The sequence below is a fragment of the Macaca nemestrina genome, chromosome 2 (assembly GCF_043159975.1).
Source record: "Macaca nemestrina isolate mMacNem1 chromosome 2, mMacNem.hap1, whole genome shotgun sequence".
In the NCBI taxonomy this organism is placed as follows: domain Eukaryota; kingdom Metazoa; phylum Chordata; class Mammalia; order Primates; family Cercopithecidae; genus Macaca; species Macaca nemestrina.
Window position 1 is genome coordinate 170,915,952 of NC_092126.1, and position 26,195 is coordinate 170,942,146.

The following is a 26,195-nucleotide window of genomic DNA, read 5'->3' on the forward strand; positions in this document are numbered from 1 at the left end:
GCGAATTAAGCTAAAACAGGAGGTAAGAAATAGCCAATCATCTGTTGCCTGAGAGCACAGGGGGAGGGACAATAATTGGGATATAAATCCAGGCATTCGTGCCAGCAGGGGCAACACACTTTGGGTCCCCTCCCATTTTATGGGAGCACTGTTTTCACTGTATTAAATCTTGCAACTGCACACTCTTCTGGTCTGTGTTTGTTGTGGCTTGAGCTGAGCTTTTGCTTGCCGTCCACCACTGCTGTTTGCCACCATCGCAGACCCACCGCTGACTTCCACCCCTCCAGATCCAGCAGGGTGTCCACTGTGCTTCTTCTGATCCAGCTAAGCCCCCACTGCCTCTCCTGATCAGGCTAAAGGCTTGCCATTGTTCCTGCACAGCTGAGTGCCTGGGTTCATCCTAATCGAGCTGAACACTAGTCGCTGGGTTCCACAGTTCTCTTCTGTGACCCATGGCTTCTAATAGAGCTATAACACTCTTTGCATGGCCCAAGATTCCATTCCTTGGAATCTGTGAGGCCAAGAACCCCAGGTCAGAGAACAAGAGGCTTGCTGCCATCTTGGAAGTGGCCTGCCACCATCTTGGAAGCGGCCTGCCACCATCTTGAGAGCTCTAAGAAAAAGGACCCCCCCCCCGCCCTGTAACAATAGGAAATAAAAGTGACTACGAAATAATTCTGTTTTGGCTACTATTACTTCATAACAAATTACCCTAAAACTTAGTGACTTGGCCGGGCGCGGTGGCTCAAGCCTGTAATCCCAGCACTTTGGGAGGCCGAGGCGGGCGGATCACGAGGTCAGGAGATTGAGACCATCCTGGCTAACACGGTGAAACCCCGTCTCTACTAAAAATACAAAAAGAAATTAGCCGGGCGTGGTGGTGGGCGCCTGTAGTCCCAGCTACTCCGGAGGCTGAGGCAGGAGAATGGCGTGAACCCGGGAGGCGGAGCTTGCAGTGAGCCGAGATCGTGCCACTGCACTCCAGTCTGGGCGACAGAGCGAGACTCCGTCTCAAAAAAAAAAAAAAAAAACTTAGTGACTTAAAACAACCATTTTATTTTGCTAATAATTCTTTGGGGCCAGGAATTTGGGAAGAGCTTGGCTGAGTGTTTCTGGCATGAGATCTCTCAAGCGGTTGGAGTCAGATGTCACGGGGCTGCTGTCCTCTGAAGATTAGACTGGTCTAGACATTCAAGACAACTCTCCCACAAGGCTGGCTGTTGGTGTTGACTGTTTGCTGGGAATGACACTGGGCTGTCAAGTGCAGCACCCACTTAATGGCCTTTCCATGGAGTTTGGCTTCCTAACATCATGGTGACATCAGGGTAGTTGAACTTCTTACACAGCAGCTCTGGATTCCAAGTGTAAACATTCTAGCAAACAAGGCAAAAACTACACTATCTATTATGACCCAGTCTCTGAAGTCACACAGCATCACTTCTGCTGTATTCCACTAGTAGGAGTAGCCACATACTTTTCCCAGATTCAAACTGAGGAGAATTAGACTCCCTTCAAGATAGAGGAGTGGTGAGATCACATAATAAGAGCAGGAAAGATGGAGATATTGTTGCAGCCATTTTGGAAAATGCAATATCTCCCTTTATGTGGAGGTAACAGCCAGAGGCAACTATGTGAGTGAACAAAAATCCAATGTAGAATGGGGTTATCAATGTCCTTTCAAAAGAAACAATTCCACAATCTTCTGCCATTGCCACCATCTCCTACCATATCATTCATCATTTCATCAAAGGAAATGCACCTGAGGAGATGTGGCTTGAATTTCTATGACTGTTAGTAGAAAGAGAGTGTATAGAGGTCTGAAGGTATATAATAGGTTTCCTCCTTGGGATTTAAGTTCACAGTATTACATGGAAATAGAATAATCTTGTTTTAGTTAAAAAGGTTGATTGAATCTAATCATACCTGGGCCTGGACAATCTATTCCACTGGTTTGGCCTGCTGAGGACCATGGCAGTATTAGATCTTTAGCCTATGGAAACCTACACAGTGGAGATGTGACACCCTATTTGTATCTTTCTCCAGCCACTCTGTTACTAATCCCACACAATACCAAATGTTCAGATTGGGCTGAATTAATTATGTATTAAGAAAATAGTTTAGATTTGATGCTATAAAGATTTCTGATGGGTTTGTTTCATACTACAAAGGGGTATAGAACGCCCTCACTAGTTTATCCACTGAAAAGCTTCAGGCATCATTGATTAGCAAGTAGATTCTATGGCTATGGTACATTAAATGGCAAAACATGTGCATGTGTGTATGTGACTATGTAGTGCCTTTTCTGCTGGTGAAATTTTAGAATTTCCTTTTATTATATTCTAACTTCTGAGTTACAGGGGTCAACACTGTTTAGTATTAGAAATTTATTTTTTTCCTAAATGAAAATATAATACCAAGCCACACTGAGCAGACTGTTTATATTTCTGCATAACTGAAGAGTTCAACTTTATTTAATGGGATCTTTGGACTCAGCATAGTGGGAAAAACAGGATACCATATCTTGCAGAACCATGTGGCAGTCTTGCAAAATAAATTCCCGATAAAGCTGTAATCCCTTTGTTGGCTTAACTGTGATTAGATATGAGACACTGGAAAACCCCACAAAGGCTTTGCATGTAAAATGGATGATACCTTTATTATGCACATATTCTCAGGGGGACTGCAGGGAGAAGATAGCATGTTTTTTGCTAAATGCGTAATTTCAGCAATGCTTTAAATTTGAATCAGATGTACCTCAAATTCTGAGATTTGAAATCCTGGTCTTGCCCTCACTCCTCTGAATATCAGATGCATGTGATTTGCATGGCAATTAGGAAGGAGGTAATATACTTTCCAGGTCAACAGGAATTATGGGGCAGAGGATGAACTCTCATTATTTGATTATGGGTTTAAATTCATCTTGACTCAATATCAGGTCCAAGAAGAAAACAGCAGGCCAAGAAGTCATCCTCGGCCTACTGTGTCTACCTATTGATAGAAGGATGGGTGGGCTTTGATTAGTCCTGGTAGCTCTGACTCAAATCTGTGAGGTTTTATATTGCTAGAAAGTGCAGGCCGGGCGCAGTGGCTCCTGCCTGTAATCCCAGCACTTTGAGAGGCCAAGGCAGGTGGATCACGAGGTCAGGAGCTCAAGACCATCCTGGCTAACACAGTGAAATCCTGTCTCCACCAAAAATACAAAAATTAGCCGAGCACGATGGTGGGCACCTATAGTACCACATAACTCGGGAGGCTGAGGGAGGAGAATGGCGTGAACACGGAAGGTGGAGCTTGCAGTGAGCGAGATGGCACCACTGCACTCCAGCCTGGGCGACAGAGCAAGACTCCATCTCAAAATAAAAAAACAAAAAGAAAGTGCAGCATTGTGGGTATGCTAGAGGAAACTTCTGTCTTAAAGCCCCAGTCTTCATTTAAAGAAGTGACTTGTAGAGCCACAGGAGACCCCCAGATGGCCAAGACCATATTCACTGACAACCTGTGTAATCCTTACTGTGTCCCAAAGAATCCTGATTTTCAGGTAGAGAGTCTCGGCCTCAGAATGTAACTGCCCAAGGGGTTCACCTTGCCAGCTGACTAGACAGAGCCGTTTCAAGACAGGGGAATTGCAATAGAGAAAGAGTAATTCATGCAGAGCCAGCCGTGTGGGAGACCAGGAGTCTTACTGTTACTCAAATCACATTACCCAAGCAATCAGGGAGCAGAGTTTTTAAGGACAATTTGGTGGGTGGGGGGAAGCCAGTGAGCCAGGAGTGCTGATTGGTCAGGGATGAAATCATAAGGAGTCGCAGCTGTCTTCTTGTGCTGAGTCATTTGCTGGGTGGGGCCACATGATCAGGTGATCCAGTTTATTGTTCTGGGTGGTGCCAGCTGATCCATCAAGTGCAGGGTCTGCAAAACATCTCAAGCCCTGATCTTAGGGGCAGTTTAGGGAGGGTCAGAATCTTGTAGCCTCCAGTGGCATGACTCCTAAATCATAATTTCTAATCTTGTGGCTATCGTTAGTCCTACAAAGGCAATCTAATCCCCAGGCAAGGAGGAGGTCTGCTTTGGGAAAGGATTGTTATCGTTTTTGTTTTAAACTATAAACTATAAACTAAATTTATTCCAAAGTTAGTTCAGCCTACACCCAGGAATGAACAAGGACAGCTTGGAGGTTAGAAGCAGGAAGGAATTGATTAAGTTAGATCTCTTTCACTGTCTTAGTCATAATTTTGCAAAGGCAGTTTCAAGAAGCAGGTTTGAGAGCATTGGGCCTCTCACACTGTTGTCTAGGACCAAGAAAGTTGGGGAGAGTTTCAAAATTCTGAGGTCAAGAGTGTATCTAGCTTAATTAAATCCAAAATGCTGGGGGTGAGGGTCCAGGCTTCAGCAGTTTTTAAAGCTTTTAAGGGATTCCATTACATAAGTCAGGTTGAGAACCACCGTTCCCAATTTCTACATACAACGTTAGTGAACCAGCGCTATAAATCTCCTAACCTGTGGAATATGACACTTTGCTGGAGGAGTCTGGGAATTTAGGATAGGACTGATCTTCATTGTAGATGCAACACAGATGGAAGCAGTTGAACTCATAAACTCGATCAGTAGCTGTCAGGTCAAAGGCATTAAAAAATATTTTGTATAAAAGTCAGCCCCCTATAGTGGAGTTTTGACATTCTTTCTCTCTCCCCTTTTCTTTGTGGTTTCTATATCCTTTCATTCACCATCCCAACCCCAGAGTGCTAGCTGGCTATGCTCCTATTTTTAACAGCAACAACAAAAAAAACTCGGGTTATGCTGCCTGTTGCTTGCTCCCACTGATAAGGCAGTCAGCAGCTGTGTTCACAAATATCTGGAAAATGGATCTGTTCCAATAATCTGGAAAATTATGCTGTAGACCACAAAGATTTGCTGCAGTGGGGCCATTGAGTGAGGGTGATAAAGTCCATTGTATTTCCTTTTTGAAACTGGATGAAGCTATGTGGATAAGGGAGCAAGAATTCTGTAGGAAGTGATATACATAGTTTTGTTGCTACTTATCTCCTCACTTAAAGATAAGGAAGGTGGAAAACAAGAGTCTTTAGAATGGAAAGCTCTTCAGTGTCCTTTCAGACTAGTTGCCTTGAGGCTGGCACCTGATAAGCTCATTCCTGGACAGAATGTGTGTGGGGTACAATCTTACAGTGCCTTTACATTAGGTGCTGGAGCACTTAAAACTTCTTTCATCCATTATTTTCACAACCATTTCACTGGAGGAAATCATCTTTCAAACTTGTAGAGGAAAAATGGAAACAGCCCAATATCCAAAAAGTTTATTTACCATGCAGGTTGAAAATCCTGTTAAGTAAGCTAAACAAAAATTTCACATGGAAGTATTTGCTAACATTCCTGCCTCTCTTCTGAAACCTGGATAATATATTCTACTTTGCTCTTAAGTGTCTCAGTGATGATGATAAAACCATGAAAATGGTGATTCTGCTCTTGGAAAACACACACAGAGCTGTTTTTGTATATGGTTGGGATGTGTGCTGCTCTAATTAAATATGAAGTTGTCTGTCTGTGTCATAGTTCACTTCGTGCCACTGTAACAGAATACCTGAAACTGGGTAATTTATAAAGAATAAAGATTTAGGCTGGGCGCAATGGCTCACGCCTATAATCCCAGCACTTTGGGAGGCCGAGGTGGGCGGATCATGAGGTCAGGAGATCCAGACCATCCTGGCTAACACGGTGAAATCTTGTCTCTACTAAAAATACAAAAAATTAGCTGGGCGTGGTGGTGGGCGCCTGTAGTCCCAGCTACTTGGGAGGCTGAGGCAGGAGAATGGCATGAACCAGGGAGGCGGAGCTTGCAGTGAGCCGAGATAGCACCACTGCACTCCAGCCTGGGCAAAAGAGTGAGACTGTGTCTCAAAAAAATAAAATAAAAATAAAATAAAGAATAAAGATGTATTTCTCATAGTTCTGGAGGCTGGGAAGTCCAAGGTCTTGGGGCCTACATCTGGCAAGGGCCTTCTTGTTGCATCATCCCATGGAGGAAAGCAGACAGCAAGAGAGCACAAGTTCGGGGATGGTGGAAGGGGACTGAATTCATCCTAACCACGTTAATCCCCGCATCAGGGCAGAGCAGAGCCTGCACGACCCAGTTACCTCTTAAAGATCTCACCTCTTAACACTGTTGCGTTGGAGGTTAAGTTCCCAACATATGAATTCAAGGGGCACATTCAACCCATAGCAGTCTGTTTTGGGAAACAGTATCTTGAGTTACGCTTAGCTTTACAATTATTTGCTCAAAATGTTTTTTGTCATTGTTTAGAAATTTTTTCTGCTCTGAATATCCATTCAGTTGATGAAAGTGGATTGATATATCACAAGTACACATTTTATAAACTGAAGCAATATGTGTTCATTAGAGAAAAAGAAACACAAAGCATTTTTGTTTTAAATTTCATAGGGAAGATTAAAGCAAGCACAGTTCGAGACTCTTACTGTCTTTTGCCACTTTAACATCCTCTAGTGTGTCTGAGGCAATATAGGATAGTGGAATAAATAGCTAGCTATCAACTTGCCAGAGTTCAGATCCCAGCTCCATCACCACTGGCCAAGTGGCTTTGAGCAGGTTATTCAGCTTTTCCAAAGCTCGGTCTCCACACCTATAAATGCAAAATTTAAAATACTGTTTACCTCATAGGGTAGATGTGAAGATTAAGCCAGATCATAAAGGCAAAGTAAGTATTAAAATATTTCAAAGATCTCACTTCAGTTTAATATAGCAGTTATTTTTTTACTTTTAGAAGGAATTTTTATCCTGATTATAGAAACCAGTTCAACCAAGTTGATTGAACTTAGACCTTTCTTGAGACATATAATGCATAAAATTCATAACTACTTTTGAAAATTAGAACGTACTTTTTATTTCTTTATGAGAACTAATAAAAACACAGTGTTCTTCCTTAAGAAATGTTGAACCTTATCAAATGAGATATAATCCAGTTAATGAACTTGAGATTTTTTCCATTCTGCTATAGATCTTAGATCCTGGAATGTTGATGCTAACTAGAATTTTAAAGAATATATCCTTTGTCAGGCCTCTGAGCCCAAGCTAAGCCATCGTATCCCCTGTGACCTGCACGTACACATCCAGAAGGCCTGAAGCAACTGAAGATTCACAAAAGAAGTGAAAATAGCCTTAACTGATGACATTTCACCATTGTGATTTGTTCCTGCCCCACCCTAACTAATCAATTGACTTTGTGACAATACACCCTTCCCACCCTTAAGAAGGTACTTTGTAATATTATTCCCCTGCCCTTAAGAAGGTCCTTTGTAATATTCTCCCCACCCTTGAGAATGTACTTTGTAAGAAGATATACCTCCTGCCCGCAAAAAATTGCTCCTAACTCCACCACTTATCCCAAACCTATAAGAACTAATGATAATCCCATCACCCTTTGCTGACTCTCTTTTCAGACTCAGTCCGCCTGCACCCATGTGATTAAAGAGCTTTACTGCTCACACAAAGCCTGTTTGGTGGTCTCTTCACACGGATGCATGACATCTTCCAGTGTAGCTGTGGAGGGAGTAATATATTCAAGCTTTCAAAAGGAGGGAGTCCCATGAAGACACTATCTCTCTTCTCTCTTTTTCTGTGTCTCTTTCTTTTTCTCCCTCTCTTTTTCCCTCCCACTCCTTCTCTCTCTCATTATTTTCTCTGATAATTCCACTCTTTCTCAGTAAGAAACAGATTCTGTCATCCTCCTCCCTATCACCCAGTCCCTTTTTGCATCTGTAAACCCCAAATATCAGAGACAGATCTCAGTCAATTTAGGAAGTTTATTTTGCCAAGGTTAAGGACTCGCTTATGACACAGCCTCGGGAGGTGCTGACGGCATGTGCCCAAGGTGGTCGGGGCACAGCTTGGTTTTATACATTTTTAGGGAGACAGAGGACATCAATCAATATATGTAAGATATACATTGGTTCATTTCAGCAAGGTGGGACAACTCGAAGCACGGAGGGGACTTCCAGGTCATAAATTGACAAGAGACAAAGGATTGCATTCTTTTGAGTTTCTGATTAGTATTTCCAAAGGAAGCAATTCGATGTGCATTTATCTCGGTGAGCAGAGGGATAACTTTGAGCCTGTCTGTACTTTGTCTGCAAGGAATTGCCTTGTGGACAAATTGTGAAGGAGGTATGTAGTTTTTTTTTTTTTTTTTTTTTTTCTTAGTAGCTGTCTTTTTTAAGAAATAGAATGAGAGGCAAGCTTGCCCAAAGCAATTCCTAGCTTGACTTTTCACTTTGGCTTAGTGAATTTGGTGTCCCTAGATTTATTTTCCCTTCACACATCCTTCACACTTTAGGTGCCTCAGTCCTGGACCGAAAGCTGATGGACTGTAACTCAGGTACTGCATCAGGGCAGAAAGGTGTGATGCCTTTCCTTACCCATCATAAGGGTCACAAGCAACATTCTTATAGCAAAAGACAGTTTAAGAAGCAAAAAGCATAATACAAAATCTTATGTCACATGGGAACTTTCAGAAATAAAGACCCAAAGACCCAGGGAAAAGTGTCCATTTTTACACTTACGTTTGATGAAGAAAGGACAGCTGTGTAGAAACATGCCTAGGCAAAAAGGTATGATCTAATGATAATAGACTGAGTGGAAAACCTAGCAAGGGCTGTCTGCTCAGATTCTTTCTGGCCTCTCTCTGTAGCATTCCTTTCCCTGGGGCAGGACCCTCTGGAGTGAGGGTCTTGCAGGGTGAAGAGAGAGACAGCGTGACCTTTCTAGTTTTCATAGCTTGCTTTGGGTGAGTGGAGTTCTAGTTTTTATGATCTGCCTTGGGGAAGAGGAATTCTGGTTTCCCTGACTCCCTTCAGAGAAGAAAGAGAAGTGGAAGACAGGAGGGCGGGGGAAGGTCATAGAGACCTTGCTTCTGATGTCCTCCCAATCTCCTTCAGTTCAAAGTACTTAGCATGCCAAGGCACCATACTTTGCAGTATCATGTTCTGAACCCCCAAATTGCTGACCGTAGATGAGGAGGGTTTGAATTCCAGCCAATGAGAGAAAGTAGAAGTGTTGACTTCACTTTATTTTGGTCTACTTATCATTTAGCATTCTGGTTTATTTTCTTGCTGATTTTCCCACGAAGCAAGCCACACCTTGCTAGAATGAGCAGTCATTTTTCGGGTGGACAACACTATCTAATCTTATAAGGAGAAAGGGTATTCCTTTTGAAACCAAAACTTTGACCCCATCTCTTATGGAAACATGACCTTAATAACCTTAATAACAGGACCTAATGGCTCTCTTTGCCATTCTGGAGAGTCAGAATCAGCTCTAGGAGGTCAGAGGGCAGAGATTTATCTGCTTTGTTCACTTGCTGTATCCCTGGCATATAGAAGAGGAATAAGCCCAAAGCAAAAGCTAAATATATATTGGTTGAAATAATAAATTTGTTGATCCTCCAAAGCATCCATCCTGTCCTGCACCCATGAGAAGAAGGAAATTTTAAATTCATCCTGCAATACATGTGCACACATATACACACATACATACTGTTTGGATCTTTCTTTGCAGGGGTAGAAGGCCAGATGCTTTTAGGTCCAGGCTGTTTTTGGTTCCAAGAGACTACTGGTGAACTGTAGAATAGTACATCATTTGCTTTATGGCTGAAGGTGAGTATATCCAAGGGAGAAACTGGGGAGGGAAAATCTTGGGGTGAGATGATAGACTATCTAAATATGTTATCTATCTTAAGGTGCTTGGCAGAAAGGGTGAGTCAGGGTATAGAGCCATTGGGATGGAGTGAGTCAGAGATAAAATAAGAAAGAATGTTCCAAGTATAACATGGAAGAGTCAGATTTTGGAATCTCCCAGACAGGGAGCAGCCACGGCTTTTAGAGGGTGCTCATGACCTCAGCGGGTATGGAGATAGTAAAGACATATATCACCATGTGGTTATATATGTATATATACACACACATATATGTGTGTGTATGTGTCCACACATATATGACCACACCAGCTTGCTGTCTTTACTCTCTTCTTACCCACTGAGGCCATGAGTACCCTGTAAAAGGGGATAGACTACAAAATCTACCAGTCCACAAGATAAGGAATTTGTAATTATTTCTTAAGGTTTAAGTCCATTTGAAAAGTAGTTCATGTCAAGCAATGAACAAGCCAAATAAGACGTAATATAAATCAGGATCCAGATAGGAAAGCTCAGTTCATGCCAGGTGTCCAATAGAAATAATTTAACACAGGGCACTAGGTACAAAAAGACTGGAAGAGCTAAGAAGCCAAATAGGGCTTCTTAAAGATTAGCAGCTTAAAGATGAGTAAGAGCAGGAAGCCACTACCACCCACAGGACTGAAGGGACAAAGAAGAGATAGTGTGTACCAGAGCTTGAAAGTCAGAGTCCCCTGGAGCCGGATGTGTAAGATGTGTAAGATGGCTGCTTGGTGGGAGCTAGGGCCATGGAAGAGGGCCTGTTGGCATTGGCCGGGATTATGGAGAAGACCATGTCGACACTGGAGATACTGCTGGAAGCAGAGGAAGGGAAGATAAATTTCCCAGCTTCTCTCTTCCTCTTATTCCTCAATTTCCTCCTAGTGCTGCCAATGACTATATCTAGCTGGAAGGCAATTGGCAAGGGAGTTGGGAAATTTTATTTACAGGTAAGAGTGCAAAATAAATTTTGGAACAAGCAGGTAAATAACCTGTACAGTGAATTAAATAAAGAGAATTTTCTTGGTCATTCCCTGAGCACCTGAGGTGGCTGGGACAGCTCCAGCTCTAATGTCCATGCACAAGGTAGGAAGAAGAGGGAAAGGCTATGCCAATCATTTACGTCTCGATTTACCAGCAAAACCAATTTCTATTTTCCAAAATGCGCCCAGTTGACTTCTATTTGGTTCTCACTGGCCTGGACTGAGCAGCTAAGAAACTGGGAAAAGAATGGTCATAATTGGCTTAGTCCATTTCTCCCCATCTGAAGTGGTGCACAATGTTATTATAACCAAAATAAGGTTTCAGATGGTGAGTAGAAGTGGGAAGTGGAAAGTGAGTAGGTAACTAAAGTGTCTGTCAAAGAATTAAATGTCTTCTGGACTCTCAATCTTTGCTGACTTACTTTGGACTTTAAAGCTTCTGAGCAACTTGTTATCCTGGGCCTCACTGAATTTTAACTGTTGGCCCCTCCCTGTTAGATACTTTACTATTTGCTCATAACCTACTTTGAAGCACTAGCACTTGTCCTTAATAGTCTGACCTTCCTTCTTTAGTCTACTGTCTCCCAGTTTTGATTACATAAGGACAAATTCAGTATCTACTATGTACCAGTCGTTGTTCTAAGAGGGTGAGATACATCAGTGAACAAAACTGGCAAAAAAAAATCCTTAACCTCTGTAGAACTTACATTCTGGTGAGTGGAGACAGACACGCAAAAGTAAATAGCATATTAGAAGGAAGTAAGTGCTATGGAAAAAAACAGAGTAAAGTGGTTGGGATGGGAAGTTTCAGGGCGGACTGTTCTCAATTTAAAATAGGACACTCAGGGTAGGGCTCTTGGAAACTGAAGCCTCATCTGACTACTATCTGCATGGTTCTGTTTCTCACAGAAAAAGTCAGGCTGGACTTTCTCATCGTTAGGGAACCTTCCACTTTCCCTGGCTCTAGGGAAAAACCATGAGGGTTTTCTTGATTCAGTTTTTCTGTCTTTCAAGGAGTAGTAATTCTGTTATTTGAAGCTAGAATTTATATACTTGTTTTGTTCCGGACTGCTGAAGAGAACATATTAGCAGCAAAATCATTCAAGTTTTAAGAAAATAAATCTGCCCGCACCAGCAATTTTAAAGTTTGATTAGTTTCCACCAATGTATCCCTTATCTAAACATTTCTGAATTAAATAGCTTTTAAAATAGATATGCTGCTGTAAAATAGAAATATACCTGAAGAATTTCTAACCATTGACTTCACACTAATTTCATGCTTAGCCATATAATTCTTCTGATTTAAATTTTTGATCTTTTGAATACAGTTTCTTTTTCCCAAGAAGAGGGTGCTATATAAAGATGATTGCTTAGTTGCAAAGACCAAAGTGTTGCTGACCTTTTGCTTGAATATCCATCCCTTTCCTCTTATAGTTCACCAGCTTTTATTAACTCCAAATGAGCCAGGCCTCATCTTTCACCCGATTCCTATCCTAACCAGTAGCCACAATAAGTTCAGAGTGAGATCCCTCAGATACATCCTACCTGCTGTATCCTAAATAAACCAGCTTGACTTGCAGAATTTTAAGCAGGGTTGCCTGAGCTTGTGGGTAATCATTCTTTGAGAAGGTCAGGAGCAATTGTCACCTAAATCCAAAAGCTTAGTGTTACCCCAATTTACATTTTCCTCTATTTATGGCATACTACCTCATTTCTAATAATCATCACCTTCCTAGAACCTACTAGAAATATTCTTTCTTCTATGACCCTAGTAGTAACTCAGAAATACTTATATGTTTTGACATAATCTGGAATTTGTGTTTAGAGATTAAAAACTAAGGTAATCCAGTTCTGTTCTAATATTTTAGTGCTGAATGATGTTTTTTAAAATTGTAGACAAAGTCTTCAGTATTCTCTATGCTGATGATTAAAGAAAATGTTTCTATTTTCATAGGTCATAGAGAAGATAACTGAGGAATTCATTGGCAAGTTGTGGGTGTTGCTTTTTACAGTATTTTATTGTGAAATATAGGTGAGTCATTGCCATATTACTGCCACAAAACTTCAGTATCCTCAAATAATTTTTATAAAACATTTCAAATTGGGGTAGAAAAAAGAACTTCTGAAGAAGAAAAGAGACATATAAATCAAAAGTGTCCACGTGTAGTACTATGTGGTGGCAGGGAGGATCCTGATATATCTTTAATCCCTCTTGGAATGTATTGAATGTATAGAATGTAGAATATCTTCATTTTAGTCTGTGTATTCTTAACATACCACTACCACCTGACTGAGGCTAGCGTTTGCTCTAATACTTACTATGCAACCATAACACTGTCATTGCAGTGATCCATCATATGGGATTGTAGGGAGAGAAAAGCTATTAGCCAGCCCATGCAATAATTGAACACTTGAATGAAAGTTTATTGACAGATTACTATGCATACTTTGCAAGATGCTGGGGATGCAGAGATGAATAAGCACAGTTTTTTTTCAAGAAATGTATAGTCCAATCCGGGGCAGACATGACTCTTTTTTTCTTTCCAAGCCTGGATGCTCAGTGGACACACTTTTTCACACAGCTGTGTAGGAAGCCATCACATTTCCAGCCCCATCTCCATGATCCTCTGGGTTCAGCCATATTATCTTCAGAGCCTTGAACCTGTCCTACACTTTAGCCTTTGAGCCATTGAACTTGCCATTCCTTCCTCCAAAATCATTGCCCTGCCCACACCCACAGACCTCTTCTTTGCTTGGTTCACTTCTACTGGTCCTTTGCATCTGGATTTAGCTCTCACTTCCTCTAGGAAGTCTTTTCTGCCTCCCCCTGCCTCCCCCTGCCCTCCTAAGAGTTTCCACTTCCCCATCCCAGTATTTATCACATCTTCCTGAAATTGCCTATTTACTGAATTCTGTCTCTCACTAGGCCACAGTCTCCATGACCATAGGGACAGAGTCTTGTTCACAACTCTATCTCCAGGAAGGAGGAGCATGCCCGGTTCATAGCAGACGGTCCATCAATGTTTTTGAGTGAAGAATCTGGTGCAGTTTTTAGAGCTGAGGGTCAAAGTCAGAGACAGATTAGAGGCCAAAGTGATTGGGTCCAGGACCTAGATGGCTGGGCAAGATTGGGTAAATTTCTCTTCTTGGGCCTGTCTATTCTGGGGCAGAGAAAACCTTTGGGTGGGTTTGGGGGCCTCACTTGGAGGGCCACAGAGGCTTGAATCCAGCTGGGCCTGGTTCCAGCAGGTAGAGACAAGGACACTCATTAATATCAATTTGACACCAAATTGGAGAGACAAACCCCCCAAAGATGCCTTCCTCTGGATGCTGTGGGGTCTAGCTTGAGCCCCGCTGCCTATATGCAGGAGTGGGAGGAGGAGATGGGGATGAAATGTGCTGTAAAGGGAGAAAACATGGGCAAGGGGAAACTGTAACAAAGGTCCTTCTAGACCCAGATCTCAAGCCTCTACTTCTTTTATTCCTTGTGATTTTACTCATCCCAGCACCCTCCACTGCCTGTACATCAGATCCCTGCCCCTAAATCCAGCACCACTGTCACCTTTCAACCTGCCTCTTCCATCAGATGTTCCTTGTTTAAATCATCTTTTCCTTTGCAACATCAATCCCTGCCTTTTTTAAGGGGTTCATTGTAAACATCATTGTTTCTTAGGCTGACCCACTTTCTAACCCTGATCCTCATAAGACCTTGATCTCTCTCCCTCTTAAGCCATCTGTTGGCCTAGGTTTCAGGCCCCACAGATTCCCATCCTGCCACACCTCAGACTAATGCTTCAACCATAGCTTAACCACCCTCCAGCTGAGATGTTTATATCAGATTTCAACATTTCTTTAATTTTTTTTTTTTTTTGAGACAGAGTTTTGCTCTTTTTGCCCAGGCTAGAGTGCAATGGTCCATCTTGGCTCACTGCAACCTCTGCCTCCCTGGTTCAAACAATTGTCCTGCCTCAGCCTCCCGAGTAGCTGGGACTACTGCCACCGTGCCCAGCTAATTTTTTTTTTGTATTTTTAGTAGATGCGGGGTTTCACCATGTTGGCCAGGCTGGTCTTGAACTCCTGACCTCGTGATCTGCCCATCCTGGCCTCCCAAAGTGCTAGGATCACAAGCATGAGCCACCGCGCCCGGCCCATTTCTTTAATTTTAATCTATATTTACCTTATGGTATCAATGGCCATGTGGGAAAGTGAGAGTGGTCTCAAGCCTCAGTGAGATCTGAGAACTGAGTGAGGAGCCCTGTCCTTCACTGACTTCTCACTCATCAACAAATATCTGTTGCTAGATGACAGCTTATTGCTGCACAGAAAAAATTACAAGGAATAAAAAGTAATGAAAAATAAACAATGTTTAAAATTGGTGATCTATTGCTATGCCAATTTAAATCTTTTTTCTCTATCTTCTCTAGCATCCAGAAATTTGAATACTTAGCAGACAGTGCTGCGACCAGAGAGTGAAAGCCGGGAGCCCACCAGCATCACATGATTGTTGCTTCACTAGGCAGGAAGCTGCTTGCTCATCACCTGATTCAAAGTTTCTTTCTCCGCTTCTCATCCCTGGGGGCTACAAACCTTCCTATATCCAACTGTCAATTTCACTTCCTAGCAGCTTCAGTACAATTGGGAGCCAGAGCGCTACTTTTTAGAAGGGGAGGATGACCAAGTAAGAAACAGTTCACCAGTGGGTGAGGCAATGGGTGAATTGCACGGTTTCTGCTTTTGAAGTTGAATGAACTCTTATGAGGGAGACATACACAAAGGAAACAAAATTTTACTGACTTGCCTTTCATAAAAAGGAGCATTTTGGAGGATATTTAATTCCAGACCTAGATTTGGGATTACTAGAAGCTGTTAGGTTTAACATCTTTATGATGATGTGGATGTCAGACTGGATTTAAATGGCACACTTACATGAGCCTCAGCATCTCTCCCGGAGCTATATTCATCATCCCCAGGGAGCCCGAGATGCACATCTGCTTCACCTACCAAAAAATTATCAGATGTCCAAATTCTTCAGCAACTAGCACTTAGATCTTTTACACTCTCTGGTACTAACAGGCATTGAGCCCAGAGCCCTCCAAGGTAACGGTTGATAGTACATGGTCTTCCAGAGAAAACGTGGCCTTAATTCCAAAGACTGAGTTAAATAGTGGCATTTCTGGTATTCTCCAGGCTGTGGAGAGATCTTTGACAATAGAATAATTTTCTGGAATAAGGGACATTCAATGCCCCTGACCCATCAAGTTGCATCAGCATCTTCCAGCTTCTCCAGGGCCTTGAGCCACTGAAGGGCTGTCCTCCCTTCATGGTTCTCTGCCTTTTGTCCTGGGCTGACATCCTCCATCAGTGACAATGCTTCCAAGAGGCAGGGATTTTACCCACAGGGAATGAACTGGAGGTCCACATCCTTCTAGAGTGTGCAGGTCAGAAACCCCTGGGGAAGCACGTTGAACCTCTCCTCCCAATTAGGGTGATTCTGATTCCCCCTTGTTTCATAATCCCCACAGGGCCTAGGGCTGTAGAGTGCAGAATAGCACAGACTGCTAAATCAGCCACGTGTCTTAGAGCTGTTTCTCCATCCAACTTGGACAGAAGTCTCTCAGACAGATGATGTCAGTGCAACTGGAGGGGAGACGTTAAAAATCTGTGCTCTCTCTGGCTGCGAAAACCTTTCCCGGAATGCTCAGGACCTGATGGTGGGATTGTAGACCGGGGTAGTCATTCTGGAGAGTAATTTGGCAGTACATGGTGAAATGAAGTGTGTCTACGCCCTGTGACCCAACCACCCCTTTCTAGAGCCTACACCCCAGACAAACCCAGGCATGGACTCATAAAGGGATGTGTATGAGGGTGTTCATTGCAGCACTGGGTGTGGGAATGAAAACGATGATACTGATGCTGATGGCTAACACTTGCTGGGTGCTTATGTGTGCTAAACACTTTACATCTTCTCAATACTCTTACTATCTCCATTTTAGAAACGAGAAAACTGAGGTGTGGGAGGTGGAGTAAACAGGCTAAATTCACACAGCTGGTGAATAGGGTGTGATGCCAGGCAGCCTGCTTCCTGAGGATGAAGTCCTGACCATTACGCTTGATGATCTACCTCTGTGTCCACCACTGGGGAATGGGTAGGTAAATATGGAACGATGTGCATCAAGCCCTGCACAACTCTGAAAGCATAATGCTGAGTGAAAAAGGAAGAGAAAGCATGAGCTCTATAGTTCCTACCACATATCTATCTATCTATTTATCTGTCCGTCTATCTATCTATCTATCTATCTATCTCTCTATCTCTCTATCTATCTATCTATCTATCTATCTATCTATCTATCTATCTATTGAGAGAGAGAGAGAGAGAGAAAGAGAGAATAGACAGAGTAATGCAACATCATACAATTTCAAATGTATTACTATATACACACCCCCAAGAACATTTAGTGAGCACCTATTGCGGAGAGGGTGGGGGCAAGCAGAAGTCAGGGATGACTCATATAAATAAAAATAGAGCAAACAAAACAAGAAAGAGCCTTGCCCAGAATGATGATGACTGGGCACCATGAATTAATGATGTGCTTAATTCTGCTCTCTCCTCCTGAGGTTCACATCCTGCACCCCACAATAATTTTTTTTATGAAACTAGAGTTAAAGCTTCATTTCTACTTCAGGGAGGATCAGAGAAGGCACATTCGTTCTCTTTCTCTTCAGGACTCCATTCAGTGAGCAGCAGAGTCCTGCAATATGTGTACATTCTACCTAGTGTTTTATTCCACCCCGTGATATAAGCTCATTTCCTCCCATTTCACAGATGCGGAGAGAAGCAGGTCAGAGAGGAAGCAACCTTGCAAATTATCAGCTGATCTTGCACTTGACTCAGGTCCTGGCACAGAGGTTTAGCCCTGTGGTTTACAGAACACCTCTAACAATGGTCCTGGCAACCACTGGTTTTATCTGTAGGAATAGCCACCTGTGGCCGGGCACGGTGGCTCACGCTTGTAATCCCAGCACTTTCGGAGGCCGAGGTGGGTGGATTATGAGGTCAGGAGTTAGAGACCAGGCTGGCCAACACAGCGAAATCCCGTCTCTACTAAAAATACAAAAATTAGCTGGGTGTGGTGGCAGGCACCCGTAATCCCAGCTACTCAGGAGACCGAAGCAGGAGAATCGCTTGAATTCAGGAGACGGAGGTGGCAGTGAACCAAAAACATGCCACTGCACTCCATCCTGGGTGACAGAGATAGACTCCATCTCAAAAAAAAAAAAAAAAAAAAAGAAAAAAGAAAAAAGAAATAGCCACCTGTTTCCCAGAAACAGAGCATTTGCCAGTATTACTTGATGAAGACACCAAAGCAAGGACTATGCCTTCAGGGATGATAGTAAAATTATTTTAACTAAATTTTTCCGAGATTACATAGAAATAAGGCATCATTGCAAACATTTGAGAACATTATTTATTTACATGTCATGTATCGTTGGTGGCAGCTGACCCTAACACATGTCATTGTTCACAACACCCCTACACCTGCATGGCATGTTTGTCTGCAAATAAGCATCTCTCAGTCCACTCTTGCCAGTATTTCTTTTTCTTTCTTTTTTTGTTTTTTTTTTTGGAGATGGAGTCTCACTCTTGTCGCCCAGGCTGGAGTACAATGCATAATCTTGGCTGGCTGCAACCTCCACCTCTCCAGTTCAAGTGATTCTCCTGCCTTAGCCTCCTGAGTAACTGGAATGACAGGCACCCGCCACCACGCCCGGCTAATCTCTGTATTTTTACTAGAGATGATGTTTCACCATGTTGGCCAAGCTGGTCTCAAACTCCTGACCTCAGGTGATCCACCCACCTTGGCCTCCCAAAGTGCTGGGATTACAGGTGTGAGCTACCGCTCCCAGGCTCTTGCCAGTATTTCTAAATGAGTTAAACATGGACATAGTTCACATTACTGCATATCTGCTTCCTATACAGATGGAGAATTAATTCATAGTTAATGGTGTAATCAGACAGACTTCAAGGAATGATTTAGCCGGACATTGTTTGGCAAATGCACAATGACTATAAAATGTCACCTTTTAAGAGTCCTATTGGCAAGAGAACTTTGTTTCTTTCAGTCCCTGGAGATTTTATTCTCACGACACTTATTTTAAGTTGCCTTCTATTTCTCTGACACTGTGTTGGTAGAAGATATGGCTCTAGTTGGGGGACAAGTTGGCTGTGAAACTAACCAGACTATGATATACGGGATATGAGAACAATGCTGGCTTGTGCAGCCCAAACTGTGATTGCAGGTTAGAGCTGGCCTCTTCACAGATCATGTAAACGGCTTACTTTAAAGTCCTAAGGAAACTGTTGGGGAGATTTGGAGAGGTAGAGAGGAGGAGGCAAGAAGGAACAATAGCAGCCCCAAAGTGTGAAGTCAGAAATGAGGAAGAGGATGGAGGTGGGTGGGAGGGGTAAGGACAGTGAAGAATGAGCCTGAGAAGGGAGTGCTTGGCAGGGGGAGGAGGGATAGGCCTGAGGAGGTTGGGGGTCAGGTGGAGATGGAGGGCGTTAGGGCCAGGCTTGGCCTTGGAAACTTGGAGACTTAGAGGGACATGGCTGAAAGTAGGTTCTACCTCATCCTGACTTGTGGGCCTGAAAGCCCGTGTGTTCATGAGATTCTGAGTGAGGCCCATTTGGATGTGCACTCCAGCTCTCTTTCATTACTAGAGGCAGAAAGGAGTCTACCAGGTGGCAGAACATATTTCCCTTGAAGCAGTTGTCAGAATGCTCAGATTCAGGCCGTTCATGAAAGAAGCCCCAAATGCTCAGAGCACTCCTGTCCTGAGCATTTGCCCAGGCTGCTCCTCTCACTGGGATAGTCTTCCTCTTTTCTTTGCAGCTCTCTAGACCTGCGCCATCCCGTACAGTAACCACTAGCCACATAAACCCTGCCAATGTGGCTAGTCCAAATAGAGAGGTGCTGTAAATCTCATGTGTGCAGTTCCTCAAAATAACACCTTCAAAATAATCCTTATGATGAAGAGGCGTATTTGGGGGTATCATTTTCAGGTCTCCTACAGTCCTACGCTGGATGGCACATTTTTGGTCTTCTACAGCAATAATTATTTAGGTTTGGTTATGTGATTCTGACCAGCGAAGCGTAAGGACTAATCTGATGGGAGAGTACAACACGGACATCCGCTGTCATAGAAAATATCCACAGGATTTCAAAGATTTTTAAAAAACAGTGAAATATCAGTATTTTAAAAATAGTGAACTATCTCATCATTAATTTTATTCTTGTATTTCTTACATGTGGAAATAATGTTTTGGATATATCAGGTTAAAATATAATGTTAAAACTAATTTCACCTCATTCTTCTTACTTTTTCATATGTGGCTGCTAGATGATTTAAAATCACATATGTGGCTCTCTTTCCATGTCTACTGGACAACCTCGCCCTTGCAAGAGGTTGCACTGCATAGTTGTAAAGTTCTCAAGCTCTGAAGACAGGCTGCTGAAAGTTCAAATCCTGGATTCAGATCTTGCCACTTCACGTGACCTGGCGCTCTGTACCAAATCTTTACATGCCTCAGTTTTCTTCTCTCTAACAGCAGTGCCTGCCTAATGGGCAGAGCAAGACCCAGATGCAGTATCTGCTATCTTCCTGAGGCCCTCCCCTACTCCTTGATGCATGAGCCTTCCCTCTAGCAGTGACTCTCCTTTGACACTGAGTGTACATGGGTTCATGGTGCAAAAGTTGCTTTGTCACTTCACAAGGCTTCTCATGGGGTTGCACCTTGTTAACTCTTCATTGCTTCTCTTATCTTTCTGCTCATGCTCATGGAGATGAGGCATCTCCTCCAAGAAAGGCTGCAGAGTTCCAAGTCACTGGCAAAGTCAGACTCACATGGGAACCACATTCCACATAATTACATTCCACACATATATATATAAATATATATATATTTGAGACAGAGTTTCCCTCTTGTCATCCAGGCTGGAGTGCAATGGTACAATCTTGGCCCACTGCAAACTTAGCCTCCCAGGCTCAAGTGATTCTCCTGCCTCAGCCTCCTGAGTAGCTGGGATTACAGGCACCCACCACCACTCCTGGTTAATTTTTGTATTTTTAGTAGAAAGGGGTTTCACCATGTTGGCCAGGCTGGTCTCGAACTCCTGACCTCAGATGATCCACCTGCTTTGGCCTCTCAAAGTACTGGGATTGCAGGTGTGAGCCACCATGCCAGACTTACCACAGAATTTTTATTAACATATAACACACTCAAATATAAAACTCATAAATGTGTACAAATTGATGAGTTTTTAAAAACCAAAAATGCTTATCCTTCATAAAGTCAAGAAATAGAACATGAAAATCATTCCAGAATTTCCCCTTGTGTCTCTCTCAGTCACCTCCCACTCTCTTAAAGATAACTGCCGTCTTGATGTGATCACCATAACTTGTTTTTGTCATTTCAAATTTATGTAAATAAATTTGTAACTGCCCAAGGGGTTCACCTTGCCTTCTGCTTAGACAGAGCCGATTCATCAAAACAGGGGAATTGCAATAGAGAAAGAGTAATTCACACAGGATGGGCTGTGTGGCAGACCAGAGTTTTATCATTACTCAAATCAGTCTCCCCAAGCATTTAGGGAGCAGAATTTTTAAGAACAATTTGGTGGGTGGGAAAAAGCCAATGAGCCAGGAGTGCTGATTGGTCAGGGATGAGATCATAGGGAGTTGAAGCTCTCTTCTTATGCTGAGTCAGTTCCTGGGTGGGGGCCACAGGATCAGATGAGCCAGTTAATCAGTCTGAGCAATGCCAGCTGATCCAACAAGTGCAGGGTCTGCAAAATGTCTCAAGCCCTGATCTTAGGAGCAGTCTAGGGAGGGTCAGAATCTTGTAGCCTCCAGCTGCATGACTCCTAAACCATAATTTCTAATCCTGTGGCTAGTGTTGGTCTAGTCCCCAGGCAAGAAGGAGGTATGCTTTGGGAAAGAGCTGTTACCATCTTTGCTTAAATTATGAACTACAAGCTAAGTTTCTTCCAAAGTTAGTTCAGCCTATGCCCAGTAATGAACAAGGACAGCTTGGAAGTTAGAAGCAAGATGGAGTCGGTTAAGTTAGATCTCTTTCACTGTCTCAGTCATAATTTTGCAAAGGCGGTTTCAAAATCATTCTCATGTTGGGCTTCTTTTACTCAACATTATGTTTGTGAGACTCATCCACATTGCTATGTTAGTGCTAGTCTGTTCATTTTCATTGCTGAATAATATCCCATTTTAATACATTTATCACAATATGCTTATTCATTCTATTGTTAATAAATATTTGGGCTAGTTTCAGTTGGGACTCATAAACTGCTGCTATGACTATTCTTGTGCACTAAGGAATGGAATTTTGGATTATAGGGTATGTGTTTATATAGCTATTAGTAAATACTTCTATTAAAAATGTATTTCCAAAATGTTCATACCAATTTTGCTCCCCACAACAATGTATGAGAATTCCAGATGTTCCATGTCTTTGTCACCACCCTTTCCCCCCTATTCTGAGAGCAAGGAATGGTTTCTATTTGCATTTCCCTGAACATCTTGTGAAGTTCAAGTCTTTTGCCACTTGCCTGTCTTCTCATAAAATTGTATTTACAATGGACCCTTGAACAACACGGGTTTGATCTGCGCAAGTCCACTTATGTGTGGATTTCCTTCTGCTTCCACCACCTCTGAGACAGCAAGACCAACTCCTTCTCTTCCTCTTCCTCAGCCTACTCAAAGTGAAGATGATGAGGATAAAGACTTTTATGACATTTCACTTCCACTTAATGAATAGTAAATATATCTTCTCTTCCTTATTATTTTCTTTTCTTTAGCTTACTTTGTTGAAATAAGACAGTATATAATACATAGAACATACAAAATATGTGTCAACCGACTGTTTATGCTATCAATAAGGCTTCTGGTGAACAGTAGGCTATTAGTAGTCAAGTTTCTGGGGAGTCAAAAGTTATACCTAGATTTTCAACTGCACAGGGGTTGCTGCCCCCTAACCCCTACATTGTTTAAGAAGTCACTGTATTTGAGTCAACTGTCCTTTTCTTATTGACCTGTGATTTCTTTAAGTACATTAAATACTGAATCTTTGTTGGATACATGAGTTGCAAATATTTTTCTCAGTCTGTGGCATATCTTTTTGCTCTCTTAATGGTATCTTTTTTGAGAAGTTCTTGGAATTAATGAAGTCTGCTTTATCACTCTTTTTCTGTATAAGCACTTTATTTTTGTAATCTGTTTAAGAAATCTTTGCTGACGTGATACAGCCTATTTAATGTTAGAAAATTTTATCAACCATATCACTGTTGGAGACCAAACACTAACTAGAACTTGCCATATTAGACTTCTGAGAAACCACCTGACACATGTTTATACTACCCTAAATGGTGTAAGTTCTATTCTTTTTTTGTCTTTTTTTTCTGAGACGGAGTCTCACTCTGTCGCCCAGGCTGGAGTGCAGTGGCGCCATCTCGGCTCACTGCAACCTCCACCTCCCAGGTTCATGCCATTCTCCTGCCTCAGCCTCCCAAGTAGCTGGGACTACAGGCACCCGCCACCACACCCGGCTAATTTTTTGTCTTTTTAGTAGAGACAGGGTTTCACTGTGTTAGCCAGGATGGTCTCAATCTCCTGACCTTGTGATCCACCCGCCTCGGCCTCCCAAAGTGCTGGGATTATAGGTAAGCCACCGCAACCTGCCCAAGTTCTCTTCTTTAAGGCTCATTCCACTGCCTCTCCACTGCCCCAAATGTCACATTCAGATTCAGTGTCTTTTCTGTGGTCTTTCCCTGTTTGACCTTTCCATTCTCTCTCTGTCTCTCTCTTTTTTTTTTTTTTTTTTTTTGAGACGGAGTCTCTCTCTGTCACCCAGGCTGGAGTGCAGTGGCACGATCTTGGCTCACTGCAACCTCTGCCTCTGGGTTCAAGAGATTCTCCTGCCTCAGCCTCCCGGGTACCTGGTGCTATAGGTGTGTATCATCAAACCTGGCTAATTTTTTATATTTTTTTAGTAGAGACGGGGTTTCACCGTGTTAACCAGGATAGTCCCGGTCTCCTGACTTTGTGATCCACCCACCTCAGCCTCTCAAAGTGCTGGGATTATAGGCGTGAGCCACCGCACTCAGCCCTTTCCATTCTCTTGATCCTCATACACCCCACTCCTGGGCTACATTTGTGTTCTATGTCAAACATTCATGGGGCTCTTTTTCATACTTATAATGTCAAGAAACAAAATTTCAATAGATGTAATTCAACAATCTAACTGGCTTTTGTTAGCAATTCATGAATCAGGCAGCATCTGTGAAATATAAAGGCACCCTGCCAAGCTGGCAGGATAGTTGGTTTGTGTAAGGTAGCTTGAACAGGAACACGAAGAAATAGTGTAGTACAAAAAACCAATAGGATGCTAATGATTAAATATGCAACAAGGCTCACCAATATTAAGATAAATGATTATAGAAATAAAATTTTCGGAGGGTAAGGGAAGAAGCAAAGTTCTCTGAGGGAGGTTTCCTGGGTGAGGTGATCTGAACATCTGCCTACTGCAGGTAAATATTATGGGACAGAGTCAGGGGGCTGAGGGTCAGGGGAGGAAGGTCAGGAAAGAAGCTTGAAGAATGGAGCTGAGGCTGCCTTTTAGCCCCACGATGGGGAGGGAGGGAATTGGGACAGGGCTGAGCATCCCACACCCTATGAGGGCTGGGTAGACCAGCAGCTGAGGAGACCCGGGAGGCTGCTTTCACCTCTCACCAATCTGCTTCTGGGTGTGGCGGTAATGTCCTGTGGGTGAGTCCCTTTCAGTTCCCCTCTCCCTCACTCACACTCTCTCTGTGGGACTTCTATGATGATAAGATGTGAGAACATGTCAAATGTACCCAAATGAGGACGGTTAAATGCGGTCTTTGCGGCTTTAGCTCAGCTGTCCAACTGCAGCCTTCCTAAGGTACCCCTTGAGATCAAGACACAGGGAGGGCCGGGCGCGGTGGCTCACGCCTGTAATCCCAGCACTCTGGGAGGCCGAGGCGGGCAGATCACAAGGTCAGGAGATCGAGACCACGGTGAAACCCCGTCTCTACTAAAAATACAAAAAATTAGCCGGGCGCGGTTGTGGGCGCCTGTAGTCCCAGCTACTCGGGAGGCTGAGGCAGGAGAATGGCGTGAACCCGGGAGGCGGAGCTTGCAGTGAGCCGAGATCGCGCCACTGCACTCCAGCCTGGGCGACAGAGCCAGACTCCGTCTCAAAAAAAAAAAAAAAAAAAGACACAGGGAGAAGGAACAACACGCACACTCCCTGCTGGATTTGGAGAGAACTGAGAGGAGGCTGCGGTTTAACTAGACCTTCCTTAGGTAAGACCGTCAACATTTGTAGAGCACAAGATGCGGCTAAGAACATGAAACTTCAAGTTTTCTATATTTGAATTACAGCTGCTTAGCAATGTAACCTAAAATTGGAGACTTTGTTCATATATTTGTACATATAATATTCTCATTAATCTAAATATTCCAAAGCAGAAACTCTAAAATAGGAAGATATGTAAACAAGGTGGTTGATCACTCTTGCATTAGCGTTTACACCCAGCTCAAGAAAGAAACAGAGGTCTCTCATTGTTCCTAATGTTCTTCCTGTGGGCATCCACCTGGACTGATATTTTCCAAGATTCTCTCAGATCAAAGATGGAGTCTCTGGCATTTATGCTGGAGGCAGCAATTGGAAACATATTAGGGATTTAGAAGAGTGGTGTTAGGAATAGGCAAATGTGTATATAGGGTGTGGTATGATTTGGTGTACATGCATATATGTGTAGGAATCTGGCAGAATTGTGAAGAGAACTTTCTCTGGTACCCACCCAAGCACCTGCCCGTCCCCATCGTTGCCCTGTTCTTTTCTCCAAGGATCTTTCAAATCCCTCGTGTTACCCTGCTCTTACTCCAGGCCCAAGTCCTGTCACAAAGGTTGTTTCAGTCCATCCAGGGTGCTATAGCAAAATGCCTTAGACTGGGTAATTTATAAACAACAGAAAGGTAATGCTTACGGTTCTGGAGACGGGGAAGTCCAAGATCAAGGCACCAGTAGATCTAGTGTCTGGCGAGGTCCTATTCCTCATAGACGGCACCTTCTGTGTGTCCTCACATGGAGGAAGGGACTTATAAGCTCCTTGGGCCTCTTTTATAAGAATACTAATTCCATGCATAAAGGCTCTGCCCTGATGACCTAATCAGCTCCCAAGGGCCCCAACTCTTAATACCATCACAGTGGGGATTCAATTTCAGCTATGAACTGAGGGACACAAATGTTCAGACCACGGAAAAAGTTTTTAAACCTTTCTAACTGTGATCGTGGGAAGAAATATTTGCTTCACAAAGACACACACTGAAAAAAGTTTGTGAAACGTTATCTACCTGTACCATCTATCTTCTACTGTAA

General features: G+C 42.9%; 1 long non-coding RNA gene across 2 annotated transcripts; it reads left to right on the forward strand.

Moving 5' to 3' along the window:
• Window positions 1-1,494: 1,494 nt before the first annotated feature.
• LOC105470394 (uncharacterized) lies at window positions 1,495-18,116 on the forward strand. 2 transcript variants are annotated; one of them, XR_011620353.1, is made up of 7 exons: window positions 1,495-1,631; window positions 9,584-9,681; window positions 12,675-12,752; window positions 13,647-13,852; window positions 15,145-15,398; window positions 16,714-16,866; window positions 17,544-18,115. It is a non-coding gene; the product is annotated as an uncharacterized lncRNA (long non-coding RNA). The 2 variants fall into 2 exon arrangements; XR_980489.2 differs by lacking the exon at window positions 13,647-13,852 and having other exon boundaries at window positions 17,544-18,116.
• Window positions 18,117-26,195: the final 8,079 nt, after the last annotated feature.